The sequence below is a fragment of the Pinus tabuliformis genome, chromosome 7, assembly GCF_031772625.1.
Source record: "Pinus tabuliformis cultivar Carrire ecotype Pingquan chromosome 7, CPIR1, whole genome shotgun sequence".
Taxonomy (NCBI): Eukaryota; Viridiplantae; Streptophyta; class Pinopsida; order Pinales; family Pinaceae; genus Pinus; species Pinus tabuliformis.
This window is the reverse complement of record NC_142293.1, coordinates 1,567,818,975-1,567,836,481: the sequence shown is the minus strand read 5'-3', so window position 1 is coordinate 1,567,836,481 and position 17,507 is coordinate 1,567,818,975. Positions and strand designations below refer to the sequence as shown.

General features: G+C 40.9%; 1 protein-coding gene across 2 annotated transcripts in view; it reads left to right on the top strand.

Annotated features, from left to right (window-relative positions):
* The window catches only part of LOC149254047 (4-hydroxy-tetrahydrodipicolinate synthase, chloroplastic-like), a 90,654-nt gene that overhangs the window by 58,393 nt on the left and 14,754 nt on the right, over nt 1-17,507 (top strand). The gene's annotated exons all lie outside the window — the stretch shown is intronic.

Here is a 17,507-nt window from a genome sequence, read left to right as displayed (position 1 = left end):
GTAGGTATCTTAATTGAATTTTCTATGTGGTTGTAATTAAGGGGGAGTGTTGGAGAATCTAATCCCAACCACTTGTTAGGTGTCAAAACTGTCCCTCCAAGCGTCCTAGTTTAGTTTCAGTTAAGTCCAGTTTAGTCGAGTTTAACTCTAGTCATTTATTACTGATGTTTCCAATGTAACCTTATTTAAGTGATTTGTAATAATGGATCTTGCTACTTCTTCACAAGCTTTTTGAAATTTCTGCTGCTCTCTCAAAGAGTCTTACGCTCTCTCTTTGCTTCTTCGCAGTAGGCTTCTTCAAACTTCCGCTGCTCTGTCAAAGAGTCTTATGCTGGCTTGCCTATTCTCTCTGCTTCTCTCTCTTCACTCATGTTGTTGCTCTCTCAGGGAGTCTTATGCAAACTACTCTGATCTCTGCTGCTCTGTCAAAGAGTCTTACGCAGTCTAAGCTCTGATACCATGACAAAAATTGAAGAGAACAAAACGTGGAGCAGAGGACTTGTTCTTCTCAGTATTACAAATCATTTAAATAAGATTACATTGGAAACATCAGTAATAAATGACTGGAGTTAAACTCGACTAAACTGGACTTAACTGAAACTGAACTAGGACACTTGGAGGGACGGTTTTGACACCTATCAGGTGGTTGGGATTAGATTCTCCAACATTTTTATACATTTTTACAGCAGCTTGCATTAACAATTCTCTTCCGAACATATATTTACAATCCTTTTCAAAATTATGGCCCCATTTATTGGGGGGTTCATATGCCCAATACTTCTCATTATATGAGGTAGATAATTTTATTAATGTCTGACAAATGACCACAAAAGTAGGTCAGTGGGACTAAAAAGTACAACTAGCATGAATACAATGTGGGAGTGCTAGTGCAACTCCTAGAAAATGCTGAAAATAATACAAGAAAGAAATCTATATAACATCGGAACATATGTATAAACCTGTGACAAAGGTATGGTAATATAAAACACTAAGTGAGTTTGTCCAAGAGTGGAAAGGTGGACAATTCAATCTAAGAACCTGTCAAGAGAGAGTGAGAGAGGGTGATCGGACAATGAGGCTGATGATGTCAAGGTCTCCCGAGTCTAATGGCCAAGGGATAGGGGGGTGAATTGGGCACTGGCTCAGTGTCAGAGTCTTCTGGAATCATCAAGAAGCCTGGCTGCACAAGCCAGTGGGAATTAAAGCCTAGGATCTGAGGTCATAACTGCAAAATGATATACAGTACAGAGACAGAATTAAACCCTCTGTATTACAATTAATGGCTGTGAGTCGTGACAGCTTCCAGACAGCATATGATCTTCAGGAGGGATGTTACATATCTCTCATTATATCCCAAAGATGATCAACTGATGGATGACCGCAGTATTTGAACAACACTACTGCTGGGACTGGCCTGCATTGGTGGGTTGACTGGCAGTTGTAGCAAGAGGGGTTTTCAGTCTTTGAACTTCTTGACAATGTTTTACTAAGGACACCTTATCGGAGCTGGAGCCAAGAACATGGTGGGATATTTTGATTTTCTCCCTTTTGCCAATTGCAATTAAATGCTTTCTGACACATGCAATTCCCTTGTTTTTTGGTTGCTTGCAGTAAGAGCATATCCAATGCCTTTATCCTATTGCCCCAATTGGTCAATTGTACAAATGAGTAGACTATATAGCAGTCCATGATCTAGTTTCAAAGGCTATTCTTTTAAATTGAGATTAGTTTGCCTTCAGTTGGCAGCGCTTTTTGTCTTTTGTGATATTGATGATTTGGGTATTTGGGCTTCCTGCCATAATATTTGATTTGACAGTGCAAACGATACACATCTAGAAACATAAAAAGCCCAAGAAAGAAAGCTTTCAGTTTAAAGCCAACCTGGTGCAAAGATGTCCAAAATTTCTATATTGTAGAGTTTGATGCAGGTCAAAATTCTCAAGCAATATTGTAGAGTCCAAGGCTCCAACTGTGTGACATCCTCTTGTCCAAACAAGTCCAAAGTGGAGGGTTTCTGCTTAGTTCTTACAGCTCAGTTCTGCAGTAAAAGAGTGCCACAAATGATGCAGTTGTAGTTTTGTAAAGGGAACTATAGTGTTTTTCTTTTGCACTAAACCAATTTACTTTTCATCATCTTTCTTAAGTATGTCTTTTTCTTTTCTCCTTTTTGTTTATTTGAGGCCTTTTCTGTTGGCCATTTCTTGCAGGATAGAAACCTGGAAGAAACGACCAGTAGAAATGCAGACTGTTTCTTAGAAATGGGTTCCTGTTCAGAAATGGGAAATCAGAACAATTTTCTGGCATGGGTTCTGTTTTGGGACGGTTTTCTGCCAGAAACAGCCCCCTCAGATGCAGTTGATGGTTAACATAGAATAGGAGGGTCTAATGCACCAAAACACAATGTAATAGTCTAGGGTAATTTTGTACTAGGGTTGCATAGGTTTTCACCCAAATTTCTCTTTTTTTCTGTCAATATGTAGTTAAACGATACTGGTCACTTCAAGTTGCAGAACGATGAATGGACTTGGGTTTCAGGGCAGAGTCTTTATTATCAAACAACAGTTAAATTAATACAATAGTGTGTTGTTTTAATGAACAACATTAGAATCTCATGACACCAGGAATTGAACATCATGATGTAACAGTCAACAGTCGTAATTGGACCCGACAGTATAGTGTAATATCGTTAAAACCATACAAAGATTCTAGAGATTCTTCCAATATAGTTTATGTTCAGACAGAATTCAACTCAGAATTTATACCCTAACCAGACATTCCCAATTGCTGCTAATTCTTTAGATTCTATGCAAAATTCTATATCGCTCAGGATCTGCGTATTACTCCAATCTCGATCCACTTCAACAGGTCGAAACCTGTCTTGTCTGACTCAGCTACAGGTCCCGTGTTGCTTTTCTGAAATTTGGATGCGACCCTGTTCTCAATTCTGCAGACGTGACGGGTTGACAGCCTCAATTCCACGCACGAATTTACAGAATATTATTACTATCTTGCACCGGCAAACAAAGGTTACGATCTGTTACTAAATTCCGTAGACTCGACTGGTTGTGATGGCTCAGTTCCACATACAAGCTTCCCGGACGTTATTATGGTTCCCGATGCTTCCAAATCCAACTTCGTATGGCCCACACCTCTTCAGGTATCCTCGCACTGGGATAGATCACTCGCATTTCTGTCAAGAAGTCTTTGATATTATAGGATTTTTACTGTGTGGCACTCAGGAATCCTGTACTAGTTCAGACAGATGACTTTCAATCAGAAAGGATTGATTAGCACTAAACTCTCTCAGAGTCTTTGCACTGGATTAGCCACAGGTTCGAGTTAAAAACTTAAACCACAGGGTTCTGCTTGCTTCAGAATAGGGTCCTAGATGTGCCCAGAATTGGGACTGTAATGCCACTGCGTCTATGTTTCAGGAAAATAGGACTTGTTCTGTCCACAGTTAGGAGGTCCAGAAGTGCACTATTTTTTATACCCTCAGGGGATCCGAATATTTCAGTAGGAGCTGCACTTAAGATTCTGTCTTACTTTGGTTAACCTGGACCAGAATTCCCTTCACAAGCCTGTTCAAGTAACAACAGAAACCCTTGCTGTTTTCAAATGATGTTTCCTGTGCCAAAATCAAGAAGCAAAATCACACAGAATTCACTCTTTCTCCAGAGGATATTCCTATGCCAGAACTTTGCTGTCCTCCCATAGTATTTACTGTGCCCAGAACAAGATCAATCCAACAGAAAATTTCGTTCTTTTTTCAGAAGTTACTCCTCAGCCAAAACAGAGATAAATGAGAGAGTGTTGTCAACTAGGGTGGAATCTTTCACCACCGAAATTGACAAAAGGAAGGGCGTTTTAAAACCCTCAGAGTCTCAGGCTCAAAGAAAAGCAGAGATAAAATGATTCAATCCAATGATGCCTCCAATGAATTCAACCCTCTTGTATTTATAGATTTCCTGGAGGGGATTTTCTCCTTAATTGATTGAGTAAAATTCACAACAAACCCAAACTTTGGTTTTCTTTGTCCAGCTGCCCAAAACTCACCCACACATTTGGTATTTTGGGGTTTTCCCCTTTATCCAGGACTATAGCCTACGAGGATGGAGAGGCCACTTTGTCTCTTGAACAATTAATTTCTCAGGAACATCACAGCCCCCCCTCCCCGACATTGCTTGTCGACAAGCAATGGCATGTTTGGGAGCTGCATCAATTCCATGCTGTCTGCAGTTGGTGGTATCCAACTCTCATAAATTTGAGTCTGCAAGTTTGTCTCTTCCCCAGTCTTAGTATCTATCACAAAGGTATTATGAGAGCAGATAATATGCCTGCTCTTGTTTTGGAAAAGGTATACAACCTGAATCAGCTTTTCTAATTCCTCTAATATGATCCCGCCAGCATATGATTTTTATACCAGGAGTTTTCATGTTGGCTGAAGAAATGTAGGAGCCTTGTAAAGAAGATGGTTATTATTCACCTCAGCCAAAGGCCTCTTATTTTGGTCTATTCCTACTACTAGGTTACTCTGTACTGTTGGTCTTGAAGATGCTCCAGGGTTCTTAGTTTGCACAAAATGCTGGAATACTGGACCTGCTACCTGCATTTCTATTTGTTTCAAGGCACTTACATGAGGAACCCCTTGTTGAAACAAGTCTGCTCTAAGCATGCCTTCACCCCTAATGGATTCCCTGAGATTTCTCTACAAATTTCTTCCACAGTTGTTTGATTCAACTGTCCTGAATGTAGAGTTCAAACCTGCTGTTGGTCTAAAACCAGATGGTGTAATATCCTGAAAGCTTGTATGAACTGTACTCTTACCATTGCTCAGTAGTAGTGGCAATTGTCCTTGTAACCCCATTTCCTTTACCAGTCATTGCTCCATAAGTGACAGTCCATTGCTTCCTCTACTTGACTGAATAAGGAATGGTTGGTAATGATAACTGTCAGTCCCACCCAAATTTGCTTGTTGTGCATCTTGAAAAGGAAGCATTACCCTTGCACTGGGCAGTGCCCTCATATTTTCCAATATAGCTTCTTGTTCAAAGGCCACTGTAAGGCTGCTTAACTGAACTCCCCTTTCCTGTAACAAAGAAAAATGACTGAAAGCTTTGTTTGACCCACAGGAACTGCATATAGAAGATGATACATGAACCTCAGCCTGCAAGCCTTTGGTCATTCCCAACACCAGAATGGAACCACCCTCTTGTTGAATAATATTTGAGTATTGAATTTATGGTATAGACTGCGTTATCCCATGAAGTAAAGTTCTAGATCTCATCTCTAGTCTGGGCTGAATTCCATGAAGTCTTCCACCCAAAAGTTCTGAAACAGAATCACGTGAAATTGCTCCTACTACATTTCGAAACAACGCCCTTATATGGCTTACAAGCTCTAAATTCTCTATCATAGTTTGTTTGAACCAAGTTGAACAACTCCATACGGTACTGCTGCTGTAAATGCAACTTTCTTTATTCCAGCTGCAAATTGATTCTTCCATTCAGTGGGATACTCTAGATTTGGACACATCCATTCTGTGAACCAAAGGAAAACCCTTTCTGGAAGTAGTTTTCTTGAAATGCCCAACGATGCTTCCCAGTAGATGCAGTATGTCCAATGATACCTTCTCCAAGTAAATACGTCTGGTTTGACATCTGAGTAATAAAGGATTGCACTTGATCCTTCATAGAACACCCATCTGAACCATGGGCTTCATAATCAAGTTGATTTCCTCCAGTATCCCAACCTTTGAGCAGTGAGTCAATCGCCGCTAATCATCTTCCCATGTCAGAAGCAGTTTATCTTTTGAGGGCATCCCATTATCAACTCTAATTCCTTTATACTAAGCTCATCATCTTTTGACAGATTACCTGATTCAGATGCTCTAGTAATCCTACCATTTGGAACTTCCATTTTTTCTATCAATAATGAATAGTTAATGTTTTGTGCAGCCACTGAGATTTAATCTCCTGTTCATATTTATGATTGGAGGCAATTGGTATACTGTCATCAGCAGTTGCTTGAATGAGCCCATATGTATTTACTTCAGGTTTTCATTTATTTCTCATACTGGGTCCCCGGTTCTCATTGGTAGTATCTTTTACCTCGGAAATGGTATCAAGATCAATCTTGTCCTTCACTATATTGGCATATAAAGCTGAGATACTAGCTGCAATAGGTTTCCTAACTGAATCCATGCTATTTTTATTTATCATCAAAAGCAACAGCTGTTTCAATAGTTCCACTTCCACAATCAAGATGTTTTCCCAAATCTCCCTCATCTTCACATCTGGGGGGGCGGGGGCATTCGCTGTGGCAGCTAAAGTTGGCAATCCATCACTATCTCCATCCTTTTCAAATAACTCGGGCTAATTGCATACCTTTCTTTTAGGGGGATATAGCCGTGTCCATGCATTTGCTTTTTCTTCAGTTTCTCTTGTAATTTGATTTTCATGCTTTTGCTGATCATCAATATCACTTGATTTTCCTTTCTTGCAGCTAGCCCAAAAAGCATTCCATTTACTTGCTTTCCGCTGTGTGCCCCTTCAATTCAGATGTTTGATTCGTCTTGAAGGACACGGTTGTGGCAGCGATTACATTCTGTTGAGTAGGTTGCCTTAAGGTGCCCTGCCCAATAATTGAAATTGATGGCCATCGAAACCACCAGAAACAACTGGTTGTGTGCCTGATCAAAATTACCAAATGAAAATACACCCTGTGCCTGCACATGATTTGGTGATTGAAGGCCATTGAACAGAGGAGTTGACTTTGCAAGGCCTGCTGACTTGCTCTGTGACAACATTGTTGGTGTGCTGCTAGAGATCAAGTTGCTCTCTAAAGCAGGAATGTTTTGGCCAAAATTTGGAGTTGAAGATTGATTCATCCCAAATGACTGAGTACTTCTAAGGGGTGTGCCCTTATCATTAGAGTTAGAAGAGTGATCTCTTTTATTCTTTGCCCCCAACTTCTTTAATTCCTCACAAGCCCTTCTGTTCCAATATTGTAATTCTTTCCTGGTTTCCGCATGCTGCTTTTCCAACTTCTGGCAAGGTTCTGCATACTCCTCACCGAATATTGTTTCCCATGGTTCCATCTTTAAACATCCTCCAGGCTGGCAGAAGAGCCAGCTCTGATATCACTGTAATAGTCTAGGGCAATTTTGTACTAGTGTTTCGTAGGTTTTCAACCAAATTTCTCTCTTTCTTTGCAACATGTAGTTAAACAATACCAGTTCCTTCAAGTTGCAGAACAATGAATGGACTAAGGTTTCAGGGCAGAGTCTTTCTTATCAAACAACAGTTAAACTAATACAATAGTGTATTCTTTTAATGAACAACATCAACATCTCATGACACCAGAAATTGAACAGTGATGTAACAGTCAACAGTCATAATTGGACCCAACAGTACAGTGTGATATCATTAAAAAGACCACACAAAGATACTAGAGATTCTTCCAATAAAGTTTATGTTCAGACATAATTCAAATCAGAATTTATACCCTAACTAGACGTTCCCAATTGCTGCTAATTCTTTAGATTCTACACAAAATTCTATACCACTCAGGATCCACGTATTACTCCAATTTCGATCCACTTCAACAGGTCGAATCCTGTCTTGTCTGACTCAGCTACAGGTCCTGCGTTAATTTTCTGAAATTTGGATGCGACCCTGTTCTCAATTCCGCAGACGCGATGGGTTGACGGTGTTAATTCCACGCTCGAATTTCCAGAATATTATTACAATCTTGCACCGACAAAGGTTACGATCCAGTTCTAAATTCTACAGACTCGACTGGTTGTGAGTTGTGACAGCCCAGTTCCACGCACAAACTTCCTGGACGTTATTATGGGTTCCGATGCTTCCAAATCCAACTTCGTATGGCCTACACCTTTTCAGGTATCCTCGCGTTGGGATAGATCACTTGCGTTTCTGTCAAGAGGTCTTCGATATTATAGAATTTTTACTGCGTGGCACTCAGGAATCCCGTATTAGTTTAGAGGGACGACCTTCAATCAGAAAGGATTGATTAGCAATTTAGCACTAAACTCTTTGTTAGTCTCTGCACTGGATTGGCCACAGGTTCGAGTTAAACCACAGGGTTCCACTTGCTTCAGATTAGGGTCCTAGACGTGCCCAGAATTCAGACTGTCCATACATAGGACTCATTCTGTCCACACTTCGGAGGCCCAGAACTCCACTATTTTTTATACCCTCAGGGGCTTCGAATATTTCAGGAAGAACTATACTTAAGATTTTGTCTTAGTTTGGTTGACCTGGACCAGAATTCCCTTCGCAAGCCTGTTCACGAAACAACAGAAACCCTGAACCCTCACTGTTTTCAAATGATGTTTTCTGTGCCAAAACCGAGAAGCAAATTTCACATAGAATTTGTTGTTTCTCCAAAGGATATTCCTATGCCAGAACTTTGCTGTCCTCCAATTGTATTTAGTGTGCCCAGAACAAGATCAATCCAACAGAAAATTTTGTTGTCTCAGAAGGTACTCTTGATCCAAAACAGAGAAAAATGAGAGTGATGTCAACTAGGGTGGAACTTTCACCACCGAAATTGACAAAAGGAAAGGGGCCTTAAAACCCTCAATGCCTCACGCTCAAAGAAAAACAAAGATAAAATGATCCAATCCAGTGATGCTTCCAATGAATTCAACCCTCTTGTATTTATATATTTCCTAGAGGGGATTTTCTTCTTAATTGATTCGAGTAAAATTCACACCAAACCCCAACTTTGGGTTTCTTTGCCAAACTGCCTTAAAAATTGCCCACACATTGGGCATTTTGGGGTTTCACCCTTTATCCAGGACTATAGCCCACTGTGTTGGATAGGCTAACATTACACACAATTAGACTTAAAAGTTGGGGATTGTCAATGAAAAGGTTGCATTCATTGCATGAAGAACAATAGATTTGTAGCTAAACAACTTTAGGTTGCATTGCTGGATGGAGTCTAATAAAGAGGAGGCTTGTATAGTAAAGCCACAATTGGAGTTTGTGGTAGTTTTTGTAGCATCTGATGTGTTCTAGCCAAATACTTGGTGGAGAGGCTAGAATACATGAGATTGCCATAACCCAGAAATCATTTATGGAAACTCTACCTAAAGATGACTTAATTAGATTATTAACTGATTTTTAAATATTCCCCAAGTTTAAACTTTAGAGAATATGGTTAATTAATAAGAATTAATTAAGTCAAGGTGAGAATATTCTAGAAACTCACACGGATCGACTTTAAGATAATCCTAGCCCTTGATTAAGATCTAATCTTGGCCGTTGGAGTCCCAAAAAAGGATTATAAGAAGAAGTTGATGGACACTTGGAGAAGACGCACCGACAGTTCGATTTCCTTGGCAGATCGATTTCCAGAGAGCAACAACAGTTGCCAGAGAGCCTGAGATCGAAGCAGAGTCAATGAGGGGTAGAGACAGTGATTAAGAGGAAGTTTTCCAGATCCGGAGAGGCTGCAACAAGAGGCTGAGTTATTCCCAGCGGGGTAGCGTAGAGGACTCAACAGTTGCTTCAGAAAAGCAACTTGATTTAGCTGGAGGAAAATTTGTTTTCAGTTCTAGAGGCCGGGTAGAGGTTTCAGAAAGCTAGAGAAGCGATTTCCTTAGCATAGACAGACAAAACGACTTCATCAGAGGCAGTTTTGAGCTAGACGTGATAGGGTCTGCGCAAAGGCCAGCGTAAGGGTTCTAGGAGGACGAGTTTCTGAAGGAAAATTGTGCCGAGGTTGCTTGTGGAAGAAGGGTAATTCTCTTAAATAATTTTGGCCAGATTTTCTTGTTGTTTGGATTGCCAGTTGGGCATCCATAGATTGTACTCAAATTTGATTGCTGCTTAATAATAAAAACCCTCAGCTGTTGCACTGGTTTTCCCAAGTTGGGTTTTTTCGGGGACATTTGTCCAAAAATAACGGTGTCATTTTTATGTGTGTGTGTGTGTGTTAGAATTTTCTTAGTTTCCAACACTATTTTCTTCCGCAGTTTTATTTGTGAAGGTTGCATTGTGATTTATTTAGTGTTTCCGTAACAAATAAATTGTTAAATTAATTAACAATTAGAAGAATAATTTCCAGTTGTTGCAATAGGATTTAAGTTTTGAAATTTTCACATGGTATTAGAGCGTGAGTAATCAACTGGGAAGCTCAAAAGCGGAGGTGAGAATTTCACTGTTCAGTGGAAGCAACAGGCCGAAATTCTCAGAGGCAACAGAGTACCTAGACAGGCAGGCCGAATTGCTAGGGCAAAAATTCGATTTTCAGTTGCAGGGTTCCAGAAAAGTCGAATTGCCCGGGTTAGTGATTCCAACAGTCATAGGGAGCAACTGCAACTCAAATTTTCGCTGAGTAGATTCCTTGGTTGGACGCAGAGGGTTTTGCAGCAGCAAAACCAACGTCGGGTGGAAGGGAAAAGCACACACAGTAGAGGGAAAAATTTTCTCAAGGAATGTCGAGTGTCAAAAGTTCGATTTTTCCAAGCAGATTGGCAGTAGCAGCTAGCAAATCCTCACATTCCAGAAGGGAATGTGAGTAGCAAAGCAACAGTTGAGCAGAGGGAAAGAGGGAGTTTTCAACTTGATCAGAGATGGCCACAACAAGGCTTAGAGATCAGGATAGGTTGGATGGAGCTTCCAACTATGTCATCTGGAAGGCTAGGATGTCCTTCCTTCTAGATGAATATGGCCTGAAAGCCTACATAGATAATGTGGTGGCAGTTCCCCAAGATGCAGATTAGCTGAAGGAATATAGGAAGGAGATGGCACGGGCGAAGAGGATGATTTTGGATGGAGTCCGAGATCACATAGTCTCGCATATTTTTGGCAAGAATACTGCCAGGGAAATGTGGGTAGCTCTCTCCACGCTATACCAAGGTACTTCCGAGCAGCGAAAGATGTTCCTGGAAGAAAAGCTGAGATGCATCAGGATGCAGAAGGGGGAAGGCATAGATCCCTTTCTCACCAGGATTCAGGAGGTCCGAGACCAACTTGCAGTTGTTGGGGTAGCGCCTCAACCATCAAAGCTAGTGAGGTTGGCACTGAACAGTGTCTTTGAGGATTGGCAAGTCTTTGTCCAAAGTATATTGGGCAGAGACATGCTACTAGGATGGGACAAAATGTGGGTTGACTTACAACAGGAGGAGTTGAGGCAGCTCTGTTAAAGAGCTCCATTAGCGGCAACAGTAGCAGTGGATCGAATAGTGTGAAGGAGGAGGAGAATGTGGCCCTAGCATCTAAGGGTCCCAATCAGGGGCAGGGGGAGTAGAGGAAGAAGAAGAAGGACCTATCTAAGGTCAAGTGCTTCAAGTGTGGCGAGTTTGGCCACTACAGTACCCAGTGTCCTATCAGAAAGAAGGATAAGAAAGAGAAGTAGGGCTAGGTGGCAACACACGCTGAGGCAGATAGGTTGTCCTCTAGGTTGGAGGAAGACTTCGCGATGTTCGCCGATATACCTCTAGGAGTGAGGTGGGGTGACTTGGTGTTGTAGCCCCAGAGAGCTATAGAGATGGGCAAGGTCCTTGAGGAGTCCACCTCATGGATCATTACCTTGCTATAGGGGCCCACAATATTCAGTAGCAGGATGGATCAGTGTCAGGAGATGCAGTCAGATATCAGAGTGACAGTTGCGTACTAGTAGCAGTCAGGTGCTGGGGAGCACAGTGCAGAGTCAACAACAATGTAGATTCTTCAGTGACAATGCAGAGGCTAGTAGTAGTCAGGACTCATGAGACAGATGAAGTAGACACATATGATTTAGTATTTCGGATGCTTCTCAGTTGTAGCAACAATAGATGAGAGGGAGTTGCAGCGTTGGCAACAGTACAACAGGGTCAGTAGCAACACAAATGCAACATTAGAGGTGTGCAGTGGTTGGTGGGCAATGGCAGGAAGTCATAGTGGCTAGACATCAACAGCGTGACAGAGTGGTACAGAAACATGGTGTTGTAGCAGGGTGTGCAGCACTAGAACAGAGTCCATGCTAAGAGGGAATGTTAGTTTTTGTAGCATCAGATGTGTTCTAGCCACAAAACTTGGTGGAGAGGCTAGAATACATGAGATCTCCATAACCCAGAAATCGTTTATGGAAATTCCACCTGGGGATGGCTTAATTAGATTATTAACTGATTTGTAAATATTTCCTAAGTCTAAACTTAGGGAATATGGTTAATTAATCAGAATTAATTAAGTCAAGGTGAGAATAGTCTAGAAACTCACACAGATCGACTTCAAGATAATCCTAGCCCTTGATTAAGATTTAATCTTGGATGTTGGAGTCCCAACAGATGATTATAAGAAGAAGTTTATGGTCCCTTGGAGAAGACACACCAACAGTTGGCAAATCGATTTCCAGAGAGTAGCAACAGTTGCTAGAGAGCCTGAGATCGAAGTAGAGTCAGTGAGGGGCAGAGACAGTGATCCGGAGGAAGTTTTCCATATTCGGAGAGGTTGCAGCAACAGGCCGAGTTATTCCCAGTGGGGCAGCGTAGAGGACTGCGTAGTTGCTTCAAAAGAGCAACTTGATTTAGCTGGAGGAAAAATTGTTTTTAGTTCCAGAGGCCAAGGAGAGGTTCCAAAGTGCCAGAGAAGCGGTTTCCTCAGTAGAGACAGGTGGATTGCGCATCCATAGATTGTACTCAGATTTCACTGCTGCTTAATAATAAAAGCCCTTAGCTACTGCACCGGTTTTCCCAAGTTGGGTTTTTTTTGGGGACATTTGTCCAAAAATAATGGTGTCATTTTTATGTGTGTGCGCTAGAATTTTCTTAGTTTCCAATGCTATTTTCTTCCATAGTTTTATTTGTGAAGGTTGCAGTGTGATTTATTCAATATTTGCCATAACAAATAAATTGTTAAATTAATTAACAATTAGAAGAATAATTTTCAGTTGCTGCAATAGGATTTCAATTTTGAAATTTTCACAGTTTGCCTCAGGAAATATGATGGGCCTCAAACCCACTTGTCTCAGGATTGTTGATGCAAATATGCAAGAGACCAGATTGGAAAGAAAATTTGGACTACATAATTAACTTACCAGTGTCATCTGTGCCAAATGGGCTTCAAGGGTATATCTCTAAGGGGAGGATTATAGTGTTGAATAGACATATAGAAGAAAACAACCCCAATGTACACCTGAAAGAGACAGTAAAATTCAAGGAGATGGACTTACTTAAGTGTGTCCTACTGGTTGCTATTTTAAGGAACCTGATATATTGCTCTGGCATGTTACATATGGCACGAGCTTTAATTTGACCCATGTTGGATGACATTAATCTTCATTGATAAATTTTAATTTTAGTGAAATGGACTTTCTAGGCTTAATATTTGCCAATATTGCCTCATTGTGCAATGGTTAGAACTTCATCTAGAATGTATCTGTCTTTTACTTGATCTTTAGTTGGTATTTTGTTTTTAGTGGGTTTTCCAGTTTAAGCTCAGTTAAGCTTCTTTTCCTATATTATATTACATTGCAAGTTTCTCTATTGAATTCTGCCAACATTTTTTGAGGGCAAAGATTGTAAAACTTTGAAATATCTGGCAAATTTGGACCAACTTGGACTTAGTTGAAGATAGCAACACTTTGTTTGTAGTCAAAGCATGTGTGAAAATATAATTTAAAATCAACTGCACAAATGTCCTTAATCCTACTCCTAATATAGTATTCTTAATACAGAGTTGGGGAAGCCTTCCACAACCCCCCCTTAACCAGTGTCATCCGTGCCAAATGAGCTTCAAGGGTAAATCTCTAAGGTGAGGATTAGTGTTGAATAGACATACAGAAGAAAGCAAACCCTTTCTATTGAAGTCTGCCAACTGTTTTTGAGGGCAAAGATTGCAAAACTTTTATGACAAATTAGGACCAAATTAGATTTAATTGAAGATAGTAGCACTTTGTTTGTAGTCAAAGCATGTGTGAAAAATATAATTTAAAATCAACTGCACAAATGTCCTGAATCCTACTAATATGGTATTCCTAATACAGAGTTGGGGAAGTCTCCCACAAACCACCCCTCTCGCCCCGTCCACCAGTGTCATTGGTGCCAAATGAACTTCAAGGGTAAATCTCTAAGGGGAGGATTATAGTGCTGAATAGACATACAGAAGAAAGCAAACCCTTTCTATTGAAGTCTGCCAAGGTTTTTGAGGGTAAAGATTGCAAAACTTTGAAATATCTGACAAATTTGGACCAAATTAGACTTAGTTGAAGATAGCAGCACTTTGTTTGTAGTCAAAGCATGTGTGAAAAATATAATTTAAAATCAACTGCACAAATGTCCTTAATCCTACTCCTAATATGGTATTCCTAATACAGAGTTTGGGATGCCTCCCACAAACCCCCCCTCCGCCCAATAGTGTCATCCATGCCAAATGAGCTGCAAGGGTAAATCTCTAAGGGGAGGATTATAGTGTTGAATAGACATACAGAAGAAAGGAAACCCTTTCTATTGAAGTCCACCAACCGTTTTTGAGGGCAAAGATTGTAAAAATTTGAAATATCTGACAAATTTGGGCCAAATTAGACTTATTTGAAGATAGCAACACTTTGTGTGTAGTCAGAGCTGTTGGAAATAATACTGAGAGGGGGGGGGGGGGGTGAATCAGTATTATTAATTTCTTTTCAATAAATTATCCAGATTTATGCTTTAAATTATTCTTCTGAAATTGATAATTAACTTGTATGTCAGTACCATAAAATGATGAACAAGAACAGTTAAAACAGATTGTCACACAACGGAACACCAGATATAAGGTGGAAACCCAATGTGGGTGAAAACCACCTGCTGCAATATGTCTCTATCTTCTTTCAAATAGAATTTCTTTTACAATGAATTTGTACTGGTGCAGTCCTTTACCAGTACGCAGGCTGCAACCTGCAGAGGGCTACAACCCTCTCTCGTTTTCCAGTCTCTCCTGGAAGGGAGCTACAACCCCCTACTTCGTTCAAGGACCACGTTTCATTAATTTTCAGACTGGATCCAAGAAGATCAAATGGTCATCAAGTATAAACAAATCTTCAGAATTACCCAGGCATCAGATCAATATATATTTTCTTTATACTGCAGATCTTTCAAAATCACCCAAGCGCCAACCCAAGCACTAGATCAAAATATAAATAAATGCTCGATCTGGTCACCCATTAAAACAGAGGTTGTTTATGTCGAAATCAGAACACAATGCAGAGGATATACATATAACAGTTCACCCGGAGGCTAGACACAAGACAAACCCAATATGCGCACCCAGAACCTGAACTGCAATACACCTGAAGCAATGCGATTTCTCTCGAAGAAATGTCTGAACTTCAAGCCTGCGATCCTTTTCTCTGTTCTACGCGCATTCTCCTTGATCAGTAATTGCTCCTTAACCGATCACAAGAATGCCAATCAATTCTCCCTTAAGATCTTCAATTCATAATCGATACCTTGCCAAAGGATCTCTTTTCTTCTTATATAGTCATGCTTTTGACAAAACCAAGAGTCAAAACCAGAGAATCCGAAATCCTGAGGCTCGCTTGCTTTGACCGATGATAGCGGGAAAACAAGTCCAAACAACAAAAGGCGGACTTTAAACATTATGCACCCATAACAATAATATATTGGGTCCGCTCCTTATCGCTGTATAACATCGTCTATTTGCCGATGGCCGATCTGATGGATCAGATGCGATATGGCCATTAACCAGCCTATATATATATATCGGGTCCGCTCCTCATCGCTAACAACACATGCCCGTGTCATGGCTTATTCCCGACTTCTGATCCGATGGATCGGATGCGACATGCCCATTAACCCTCTTTTTTATATATATCGGGTCCGCTCTTTTCATTGCTATCGGCGATTTGAAGAGGGAGGCTTTTATAAACTGTGCGATGGATGCAATATATTATAAAGTCCCTTTAAAGTTCCCATCGGGTCCGCCACTTCTTATCGCAATCGGAGGATTGGGGTGGGCGACCCTTTATGCATTGCGGATGCGATATTGTTATACACCAAGATTTAATGCCACCATCGGGTCCGCTCGCAATCGGAGGTTTCAACGAAGTCACATAGCCGAACCCCCGACGCGCATATATGCCGAACTGCGAATGCGATATTATTATAAGCCAAATTTGATATGCCATCGGGTCCGCTCGCAATCAGAGGTTTCAACGAAGTCACATAGCCGAACCCTCGATGCGCATATATGCCGATATATATGTATTAACACATATAACTATGATTATCCGCCGAAAGGGGGAAATGCTATTGTTTATTATATAATACATATATATATGGGTTTTAAGCGCCCAAACACCTCCCGATAATATTAATATGAGAAAGAGCCTCTATTGCTCCGATAAGCTCCCAATGGCTCAATGGTTCCGATAAACATATGTAAATGGCCCCTCTTCTCTCCTCTTGGCTCTTCTTGTCCCCATCAAGATGTATATAAGAGAAATGTCCGTCTGTGAGAGGGTTGCCATCAAGTTCAACACATGTCCATAATGCCATAATGCCAACAATCTCCCCCTTTGGACTTGATGGCAACAACACCGACCAAAAAGCACAAAAAGCACTCTCCCCCTTTGACATCAAGGGCAAAGGGCGGATATCTGCTTCTCCTGACTATGTCTCCCCCTGAGAGCTTGCTCCTCCTGATTTCTCCCCCTGAGGACCTGTTCCGCCTGATTATGAACCGGATTCTGAAAGTGACATCAACTTCAGAGTTTTCTGGCAACCATTTTATTCCACAGCAGTTGGCGACACCATGTTCTTTATGACAGAAAGTTGAGCTATTCTGGCTATGAATAAAACAGAGACCGCCCTGTTTTTCCCTTCAGCTGGTGCCGTTAATTGAACTTGGCACCTTTATTGCCATGGATATTGAGACAACGCCCTGTTCGCTCCTACTGAAATCAAATATGGTGCACGCCTTATTTACAGTTCATCTACCAACATATTACTCCTGTAATACTATAATGCCAACAATGAATTATGCTCCCCCTGAACCTTGTATGCGTATACCCCATAAGAATCTCGCGTACAAGCACCAATCTGAGAATTAACAGCAGGATGATGCGTCGACAACCCCCAGCTTTTGCCTGAAGTATTCAAAAGTCTCCCTGGGCAATGGTTTGGTAAATATATCAGCCACTTGTTCCTTAGAAGAAACATATTCCAACTTGACCTTTTGTTCAAGCACTTGTTCCCTGAGAAAATGATACTTGATCGGTATGTGCTTGGTTTTTGAATGCATGACTGGGTTCTTTGAAATGCTGATTGCACTTGTATTATCATATAAGATGGAGATAGGTGGAGTACAAGTGATTTGGAAATCCTGTAAGGTTTGCATCATCCAAAGAAGTTGGGTGCAACAAGATGCAGCAGCTACATATTCTGCTTCAGCTGTAGGTAATGCAATTGAACTCTGTTTCTTGCTGAACCATGATACTAATCTGGAACCCATAAAGAAAGCACCACCACTTGTGCTTTTCCTGTCATCCACACTTCC